Below are 10,398 nucleotides of genomic sequence, written 5' to 3'. Positions count from 1 at the left end.
AATCTGTCGAGCCGACCCCATCTGATGAGCTCCTCGATCTCGTCTCGAAGCTGAATACATTCCTCTGTATCGTGGCCGTGGTCACGATGATAGAGGCAGAATTTGTTTGGTTTTCATTTTTCGGGGTGCGAGCACATCCTCTTCGATCTTGGGAGCTGCTCCCTGACCTCCATCAGCACTTGAGTTTTTGATGCATTGAGAGGGGCGTAGCTGTGGAATCTCCTGGGAGGAGAGCCTCGCCGAACTCGACGGTACGGGATTCTCTGTTTACGAGCTCGGGGAGGAGTCCGGGCATGCCCATGCCCGAGAGGAGTTTGAGAGCATGGCCGAGCTTCACTCGGCCCTTTTTCAGCTGCGGGCTTGCTCGAGTCTCCCACCTGCCGCTCTCTCGCGGTCTCCTCGTCCTTCATCTTGAAGGCTTCTTCCGCTCGGGCATATCCTTCGGCCCGAGCCAGCAAATCGGCGAAATTCCTGGGGTACTTCTTTTCCAAGGAGAACAGAAGGTCGTTCTTCTGGAGGCCGCCCTTCAGAGCGGCCATCACGATCGATTGGTCCAAGTTTCGGACCTCCAACACAGCGATGTTGAAACGGTTGACATAAGCCCGGATGGATTCTCCCTCCCTTTGCTTGATGTTGATGAGGGACTCCGAACCTCTCCGGGGATGTCGGCTGCTAACAAAATGAGCCGTGAACTGATGGCTCATCTGATCAAAGAAAAAGATGGTACCTGACTTCAACGTTGAGTACCAGTTCCTTGCTGCTCCCTTCAGGGTGGATGGGAAAGCTCGGCACAGAATGGCATCTGGCGCGCCATGGAGCAGCATCATTATTCAGAAGGCTTCCAGGTGATCGATCGGGTCTGAGGTCCCGTCATAGCTTTCGAATTGGGGGAGCTTGAAGTTTGGCGGGATTGGTTCCTGCATGATCATTTAAGAAAAAGGGGGGTCAGTACAGATGTCCTCACCATAAGCAGGGGGAGCATGGCGGAGTTCTTCAATCCGCCAGTTCATCTCTTGGAGCCTTCGATCCAGGAAGTCCTTGCGACTGCGGGTCTCGAGGGTCTTCGGGCAGAATGGAGGTAGAGATCCTCCGGGAGTAGAATCATGATCGGACTGAGGGCTCTCCACCCTTGGGTTTGTCTTTTCGGGAAAGATGGGGCGACTGGCCCAAGTGGCCCACCCTACCGTCGGATTTTGGAATTTCGATGATGCTCTCTCCAATCGCACCGATGCCTGTGGCTGTTGTTGCTGTTGCATGGCCTGCACTACTTCAGTGAGGCCCCTGACCTGCTGAACCAGTAGGTCGAATTGCTCTGCTCTGACCGTCGTTGTCAGAGGAGGAGGAGGAGGGGCCTGGAAAATTGGAGGTGAGGCTGGAGCCTGAGATCTGGCCGCGGAGGCCGTGGATCGCCTGGTGGATGCTCTACGGGAGGCACCAAGTGAGGATCTAGAAGAAGAAGGAGAAGAGAATGTCGGAGAAGATGACCAGAATCGGTCCCGTTGATCACTCCTTTAAGAACAAGGGTACTGCACAGACACAAGCGACCCTTCCTCTAGTGCCAATTCTGTTGGTGCAGAATTTCATCGAAATCAGAGAAGCTGGAGCTGGGTGACCGCGGCCGCCGTCGGGACCTGCAAAGAAAATCTAAATCGGAGTTGGGGGTGCTCCGGCAAGATCCTCCGACGCTCAAGTCAGTACTCTGCTTCAACAGAAATGGAGTGCTCGAGCAGAAATTTTGGTAGAGTTTCGAGATAGAGTTACCAGCTTAGAGAAGAATGTGTCTGGGGGTTCCTTATTTATAGACGGAGGGTGTAACTGACCGACCGCGATGTCTGTAACCGTCTGGTAGTGGATCGCTCAAAGCTGCGTGGAGTTTGTTACGAAGAGTAGTGGCGTCAGGGGTCGTTCAGGGCCACGTGGAGCTTGTTGCAGAGAGTAGAGTGGTGTCCATTGTCGGAACTTGTCAGAGAGTGGTGGAGCTGCATGAAATCCATTGCAAGGAGTGGAGCAGGAGGACTGCTCTTGTCGTGACTCATCAAAGAGTGGTGGAGCTGCATGAATCTGTTGCAGGGAGTGGATCAGGAGGGCGGCTCTTGTCGTGACTCGTCAGAGAGTGGGGGAGCTGCATTGAATTCGTTGCAGGGAGTGGAGCAGGAGGGTGGCTCTTATCGTGACTTGTCAGAGAGCTCGGATCCGTCGGTTGGAGCTCGACTGGGACATCTGATGGAGCGGAATGGCTCTCTATTGTTGGTCTGGGAGAAGCTCGGATGTCTCCGAAGCTGTTGACGAGTCTACTGTTGTCGGGTAGCTTAGGCACTGATACTACAGGTGGGAGTCACCTGCTGTAGAAGCTCAGATAGAGACTTTTCATTGGCGAAGCCCGGTAGGTATTCGATTGCTAGAGAAGTCCGTTTGGGATTCGCCCGATGTGGAAACTCGCCTGAAGATGATCCGTTGGGGAAGTTTAGTTTTATGAAGGATCTGGTGGAGGGTCGGCCGGTGATGGACTTCGGATGGTGTTGGGGAGGTTCGACAGACATCGGAGGTGATCGATCATTGTAGGAATCCAGCTGCTGGAGCCCGATCGTTGTAGAAGCTCATCCAATATCCAACCGCTATGGAAGTTCGGTCAAAGTCTGGTTCTTGTAGAAGGCTGAAAGGAGACCGCTTATTGTAGAAGCTCGGTCGAAGGTCAGTTATCATGGGAGCTCGAGTAGTGACCTGGTCGATGAGTCCTGTCCCATTGTAGAAGCTCGGTCGAAGATCGGTTATCACGGGACCCGACTACGAAGAAGCTCGGCTGAAGTCTATCTGTAATGGAAGTTTGAAAGGAATATGTTTACAACAGAGGTTCGGATGGGATTTGCTTACAGTAGGGATCCGAGGTAGGCCATCCGCTGTAAGGGTTCGAAGTAGACTACTCGCAGCAGGAGTTCAGGGCAGACCACTCGTAGTGAAAGTTCAGAGTAGGCCGCTCGCAGTAGAAGTTCGGCTATCGCAGGAGCTCAGTTGGAATCCTGAAGGCGGTCGACCACCGTAGAAATGTGGGAGGAGCCTGGTTACTGTAGAAATCTCATTGTCGGGAAAGTTCGGATGCTGACGAAGCCCGAAAGAAGTTCGGGGGTAGTCGATTGCTGTAGAAGGATGGCTAACAGTGAGGCTCAGAGGGCCTTTGGGGCGGCTCGATGGGTGAAGACTGAGGCCCATCGTCGAAGAAGTCCAGATGGCTGAGGAGTTCGAAGAGGCGTCACGTACAAGGTCGGGTGCCGGAGGAGCCCTGAAGGATCAGTCTCTGCAGACTTCGATCGGGGGGCACTTTATACCCAACAACTTCTGTCCTACAATTAATGCATGCATTTGTCGTAGCTAGGAAGGGTCGTCCTAAGATAATAGGAATTTGTCTTGGGTTGCCACTTAGTTTCATTCGAGAACCAGGAAATCAACTGAAAAGTAAAACTCATCTACCTTGACCAAGACATCCTCAAGCATTCCACATGGTTCCTTAATTGATCTGCCAGCTAATTGCAGTGTGACTGATGTGGATTTCAGTTCTTCAAATCTAAAAGGTTCATACACCGAACTAGGTAAAAGATTCACACTTGCCCCTAAGTCCAAAAGAGCTTTTTCAATGTGATAATCTCCTATAACACAAAACATGATGGGGGCTCCTGGGTCCTTAAGCTTTGGAGGAGTGGCATGCTGAAAGACAGAACTAGCCTGTTCAGTGAGGGGTACTTGCTTTGGGATTTGTGATCTAGATTTACATTTTTGGGTGCACAAATCCTTCAAAAATTTGGCATAAGCAGAGACCTGTTTGATTGCGTCTAGAAGGGGAAGATTAATTTGGACTTGCTTAAATAATTTCAACATCTCGTCGAGTCTTCCTCCCTTCTTATCTGCAGGAATAGGGACTTTCAGGGCATCCAAAAATGAGACTTTAGGCAAGTAAGATGATTCCGGTGCAGTTGGTTCATTTTCTATTTTAAGGTCCTCCTTGTTCTTGGGTAATTTGGCTTCGGTTAGAGGTTTAGGGTCAGTCTCATTGATTTTACTAGTGTGTTCAATGACCTTCCCACTTCTCAGAGTCATGATTGATTTGGCGTGTTCAAAAAAAGCTTCTGGGGTATTAGAGCTCTCAATCACAAATTGCCCTCTTGGGTTGCTCTCGGGTTGGCTAGGTAATTTTCTCCTTCCCTCCTACTGAATGCAGACGCTAGTTGACCTATTTGGGTCTCTAGCTTAGCAATGGATTGTGTGTGGAAGTTAAGGATCTGAGTGTTGACTTCTAATCATTCTAGTGCTTTCAGAACCTTTTCCTCAAAAGTTGAGCTATGACCAATAGTAGACGGTTGAGGAGCATTTTGAAATTAATGGTACGGTCCATGCCTATATGTTGGGTTCTGATATTGAGGTCGAGGTGCAGCAGGGCCAACCACTGGTTGTGGTCTCCAGAAAAAATTTGGATGGTTTCTCCAGTCGGGGTTATAAGTGTTCGAATATGGATCGTTTCTTGGTCTACGAGCTTGTTGGACTTGAGCTTGCTGAACTTGCTCGTGCACAAACTCAAGAAATTGAGGTGCGGCTGGGCATTCATTAACAAAATGGTTTGGACTTGCACACAATGTACAAACTTCTTGGATTGGGTTAGGTAGAATCGGGGATTGTCCAGTATTTAGAAGATGGTCTAATTTTTGGGATAGTTCATCTACCTTACTGTGGATATCCATGACGTTTTTAATCTGATAAATTCTACTTCTTTTTTGTTGAAGCATGGGTTGTTCTCTAGAGGTGGCAGATATATGATGTAGGGAATTCTCACTAAGTGTTTCAAAGAGCTGCCAGGCTTCATCCTCACTCTTTAGCATGAATGTCCCACCACATGATGCATCAATCATTTGTCGGTGTTTCTCCGATAGACCATCATAAAAATACTGACAAAGTTGCCATTTAGGGACAGCATGGTGTGGATATTTATGAATAGGTCCCTTAACCTTTCCCATGTCTCATGAAAAAGTTCACCCTCCAATTGGGAAAAACTAGTGATAGCTTTTCTAATTTGATTTGTTTTTCCAATTGAAAAGTATTTCTTAAGAAATTCTCTTTGAAGATGTTTCCAAGTTGAAATGGTTATAGAGTCTAAGGAGTTTAACCAATGCTTGGCTTTGTCCTTAAGTGAGAAAGGGAACAGTTTCAACCTAAGGGCATCATCTGAGAAGTTTTGGATTTTTATTGTGGAACAAATTTTAAAAAATTCATCCAAGTGTTTGTATGGGTCCTCGTTACTAAGTCCATAGAATGATGGCAACATTTGAATAATGCTAGACTTAATCTCATATTAGGTAGCTTCTACTGGAAGTGCTTGAATACATGGAGAGTAGGTATACGAGGATGGAGGGAAATATTCTCTCAATGAGCATGGAGGATTAGCCTTACCAGGTGCAGCCATGTTTCTAACTCGGATAGTCCTAAGAGTCTTTTCTAATTCTTCGTCTCATGGTTGCAATTCGGGTTTTAGTGATCGTCGACCTAACATGCAACTAAAAGGTCTATGTAGGACTATCCTAGTCTATTAAGGATTTTTTTTTTGTTATTAAGAATTAGTTGTAATTAATTCTTATTAAGAATTATTAAGAGGAGAAGAGAAGAGAGAAAAGAGTTCTAAAGAAGAGATCCTAAGAAGTCCTAAAACTAATAGAAGAATTAGTTGTGGTTAGATTTTAATTACAATCAAGTTAGCACGCAGTGGACTCTCTATCCTAAAGTTACCATAGTTCTAGACAGCTCCTAACTGTAGTTAGCCTTCAAGCCCTCCAAGTCGGAGCTTGACTAACCAACTGGCCAGATAAGTGTAAGGTCGGTGGGAGTCTCCCCATTGCTTTCCTTAGATACCAATTAAATTGGCCAGATCAGCGAACGGAACCAATTAAAAACTACCTTCCTTTGGGTCCAGTCATCCCGCAAACCACTTGCCTAGACACCAGCTAGCTGACCAAGTCTAACCTGGTTTAACTCTCAGGGTCACTTGTCCTAATGAGCTCAAAATCTTTAGGGGTCAACGTCTAATTAATTTTAGATTAAGGTCTAGGTTATGCAAATGCAAAGGAGTGATTTGTGGGCCAAGAAAGGGTGATCAAATCCCCACCTTATCTTAGTTAATGGGTTGCACCCTTAAAGTTAATTATGGAGATGCAATGCAAAGAAATAAGGTGTCCAATCAAGTTAGAAATTTTTATAATTGAGGTTACGCTATTTTAGTTAAGTATTATGAAATATCAGTGGTTTTTTTTTTTTAAATTCAACTGTGCTAAGATCCCCAGCAACGGTGCCAAAATTTGATGCGTAGTCGTTGATAGCACCAAAAATAACTCAACTCACTACGTAGGTAGGATGAGTTGAGATCGTATCCTCAGGGATCTTGGGCTAAGTTGAGATTGCAAAATAAAAGAAAGAAGTATTATTTTGATTTAAAAAATAAATTATCTTAAAATTGATGTAATTAGAAAATAAAGAGCTCGAGAGTTTTGAATTAATTTTACACTAGTAGAGTTGTATCTCTTTTTTTAATTAAAAAGATACGATTAATCTTAAAAAAAATATCTATCTTTCCTCGGCACACCTCGTACCCGTAGATCACAATGCATCTCTGAAAAGTACTAGGTAAACAACTCTTCTTTCCTCGCACGCTCCGTACCTGTAGATCACGGTGCATCTCCAGAAAGTAAAAGTTGTTCCTAATATTAATCTAACAAGAAAGCATAAATAAAAGTATATGAAAGAGAGCAAATAAAGAACTCATGATGATTTAAATAAAAAGCATAATCTTTATTGCATATAAAGAAATACAAAAAAATTTAGAACAATAAACCTACTCTGTGTCATTACAAAATTTCTTCTCTACTCCCGAGACTGCTAGCCTAGCTGCTCATGGAGTAATCCCTTTCTCTTCCTCTATGCAAGGCTCTAGAAGAATTTTTGGGCTCCCCCCTTCAAGTGGGAGTACAAAAGCCTTTTTATAGGTGTTAGGAGGGAGGAGTTTTACATGGTTTTCAGATGTGGGACTAAAAAAAATACTAAGGATTAAAAGATGGATGGATGAGATGGAAAGATCACAAGCAGATAAAAAAAATACAAATTCTTCCTCTTGAAGTATTTTCAAGTATTATTTTTTTCTTTTAATTTTTAGATCCATCTGCTATCTGTTCGCCGCTGTGTCCGCACGTCCGCAATGTCGCACGAACCCGCTATGCCGCGCGAACCTGCTGTGCCACGTGCCCGCTGCCGCGTGCCCGATGTCGCGCGCCCGTGCTGTTTACGCTCTTTTTTGATTACAAAAAAAACTTTTGTTTCTTTACAATGACGTCTATATTCTTTTTGGGTTCCTTGCATAGTATCTTCATTTTCAATAATACCGTATGCATCCTTCTTTTATTTAAATTTTATTTTAAGTCCAATTTTCTTCAAACTTGAGTCTTTTTGATCTATGAATCGGACTCTTTGTATCGACGATCACCTTTCCAGTAAAATATAAAAAAAATATCAAATTATTAATAAATAAAATAAATTAAATATAATTTTTTACTTTAAATGACTTAAATTAAGTGTTTATCATAACACTATTCAAAATGATATTGCAAATATTTTTTTTTATTAAAAATTGATAACTGTTCATGGCCAAAAGGCCTATAGAAATAATATTTAATAAAAAACTTGGACAATAGTGATATTTACTCAGAATTATATTACGAGAGTTGATTACAAGGTTCATGATTCCTAAAGCTAGAACTGAAACTTTGCTTCTATCTCCAACATTTAGGAACCTCTCACCTTCATCAAATCTCCTACTGACCTGCAGACCCTGCATCAAATTGCAAATATGATAAGGGCTTCTGGTATCCAATACCCAGGCAGTAGTATCACAAATAAAAAAGTTGCAAGGTGTTATCATATAATTACTTTGCTTCTTCTTCGGCCTGTTCGGGTCCAGGGAGGCAATGTATAGAGGGCAGTTCCTCTTCTAGTGCCCCTGCTTCTTACAAAAGAAGCACTCCTCCTGGCTCTGGTCGGGCTTGCGCTTCTTGGTCTGACTCTGTACAGACATCCCAGCATGCGACTGCACCTTCTTATTCTTTTTCTTCTTATTCTTCTTTCCTTTCTCAAAGGGTCGACGACCAGAAGAAGATCCTCCCACAACATTCACCGACTCCTTATGGAGCTGGTGGTCCTTCTCAAAGTTCTGCAGCAACCCCAACAAGCCGTGGTAGTTCACTACAGGCTTTGTCATTCAAAAATGAGTAAAGAAGGGGAGGAAGGACTTGGGCAAAGAATTAAGGATCGCATCCTTACCGAGCTGCTCGTGCAAGGGAAAGCCCAGTTTACTTAGGCACTCAATCATTTCGATCATGTATAGTACATGATTAGTGACTGACGCCCCATCCCTCATCCGAGCATTAAAAATGGCACAACTAGTTTTGTGCCTTTTGACATCGTTAGGCATGCCAAAGGAGTCGTTCAACATTTAAAGCATCTCTTGCGGCTGGGCGTTCTCAAACCTGTGACTGAACTCATCATTCATTGCCGCCAGCATTATGCATCGAATGGCAGTACGATCATTGAGCCACTTCTGATAAGTGTCTCGGACCGTCCCTCTAGCGTTCGGGTCTGGCTCCTCAGGTGTCGGATCTGTTACTACATAAAGGATCCGCTCATGCTCAAGGATAATTTTTAATTTTTGATACCAGCTATCGAAATTAGGTCCCATGAGCTTGTCATTATCTAATAATGATCGAAGCGACAGGGTAGTGGCCATAGCTGTATAAAGAAAAATTAGACTTTTATTAGTACATAAATTATTAATACTAAAGATTTGAACTTTAATCTAAAGTTTCTCCCAGTATTTTTACGAACTAGTAGCCACAACTTCCAATTCGAGGAATTACTTTAATTCCTTAGTGGGTATTAGAATCCACATAGACTACACACGAGCCCAACTTTGGTTGGTCAATCCATGTGCATCTATGGGTAGGTTCATAACCAGTTGTTTCTCTAAACAACTTCTAGTAATTGATTTTGCCCCAGAACCTAATCTGTAGGCTTTGGCCTCCACTGAAAAGATCTAATTTGGTCTAACCATTAACATGATTTGATTTGGTGAATCGGATCAATAAATGATCAGGCTCGACTTTGGCCGGCCAATCGACCACCATCAGAAAGACTCAAACCAAATTATCATATTATGAATGATAATTTCATTAGTCAATAAGCACCAGGCCTTTGAGCCTCCAATGATTATTAAACTAATGGACTCATTATCACTCACTTAATGAGAGGCTATGACTTAGTTATCACTATAACTTAATCATTTTTAGGGACCTAATAATTTTTAAGGATTTTTATTAAAGGATAGAAGAGAAGAAATTAACTAGCTAATTTTAATCCTCCCACTGACTTCACCAAGTCAGATTAAAAAAGATTTAATTAAAGCCGACATTAGAAGCACCTAAATCAGTCACATTGATTTACCTAATGACATGGGTGAGCCCTAATCACCAAGTGATCTAATCAAAACCTAACTCACCAGGTTGGTCAGATAAGTGAGATCAGTGGCGGAGATATGCCAATAACTCGTCAGAGATCGAATCAATGCGAATAGCTCCCACTTAAAAACTACTGGTCAGACTGTCAAACTTACCTTAGACACCAACTGGTTTATTAGTTTTAATTTGATCAACTTAGTAAATAGGGTTCCACCGCATAGCCATGAATTAAGTCCATCTTGGTCTAGTTAAAGACATGGACCCATTCAACTACAACTATTGGAGTTGAGTCTAGAGTATCTTTGACCTAATCTAATTCAACTTTTGATTAGATTTGATCAATTACTCTAATTTAGTCCATTTCTTTAAGCTAACCTTAGGTCTAATCTAATTATGGACCTAATTCATCTAACCCATTGACCCATAAGTTTATGCAATTGTCATAGGTCTTAATTCACAATTCTAGACCAACTAGACAATATTTAATTCTTTTAATTAAGTATTTGGGCTGATGGGTCAGGGTTTGATATTTCGAAAATAATTTTCAAATTTGAAAGGTTTTATTTTCTGTTCACCAAATGTGTTGACTTATTTCACAAACAGATCAGCACATTTCATAAACAGCAATCCTATTACTAATTACATAATAGAAAATAACTCAATCAAAATAAATCATGAATATTCCTTTAGATCTAATCTAACACATTCATGATAAATTTTACAATTGAACCTTTACAATTAAGTCCTTTCACTGCTTCATCTTCATGGGATATAATTGCATCGGCATCCCTACCGCCATAGGAGACCCCATCGAATGGGAGGGGAGGGCCTTTAAACCCTTCTTTTCTCCTATGACCGGACGACC

General features: G+C 43.0%; 1 non-coding gene across 1 annotated transcript; it reads left to right on the top strand.

Annotated features, from left to right (window-relative positions):
* Nucleotides 1–4,953: 4,953 nt before the first annotated feature.
* LOC140857643 (small nucleolar RNA R71) lies at nt 4,954–5,058 on the top strand. Its single transcript, XR_012141135.1, has one exon. It is a non-coding gene; the product is annotated as a small nucleolar RNA R71 (small nucleolar RNA).
* The last annotated feature ends 5,340 nt before the right edge of the window (nt 5,059–10,398 follow it).

This window comes from Elaeis guineensis, chromosome 4 (assembly GCF_000442705.2).
Source record: "Elaeis guineensis isolate ETL-2024a chromosome 4, EG11, whole genome shotgun sequence".
NCBI lineage: Eukaryota > Viridiplantae > Streptophyta > Magnoliopsida > Arecales > Arecaceae > Elaeis > Elaeis guineensis.
The sequence above is the reverse complement of the archived record's forward strand: the minus strand, read 5'-3'. Positions and strand labels throughout refer to the sequence as shown.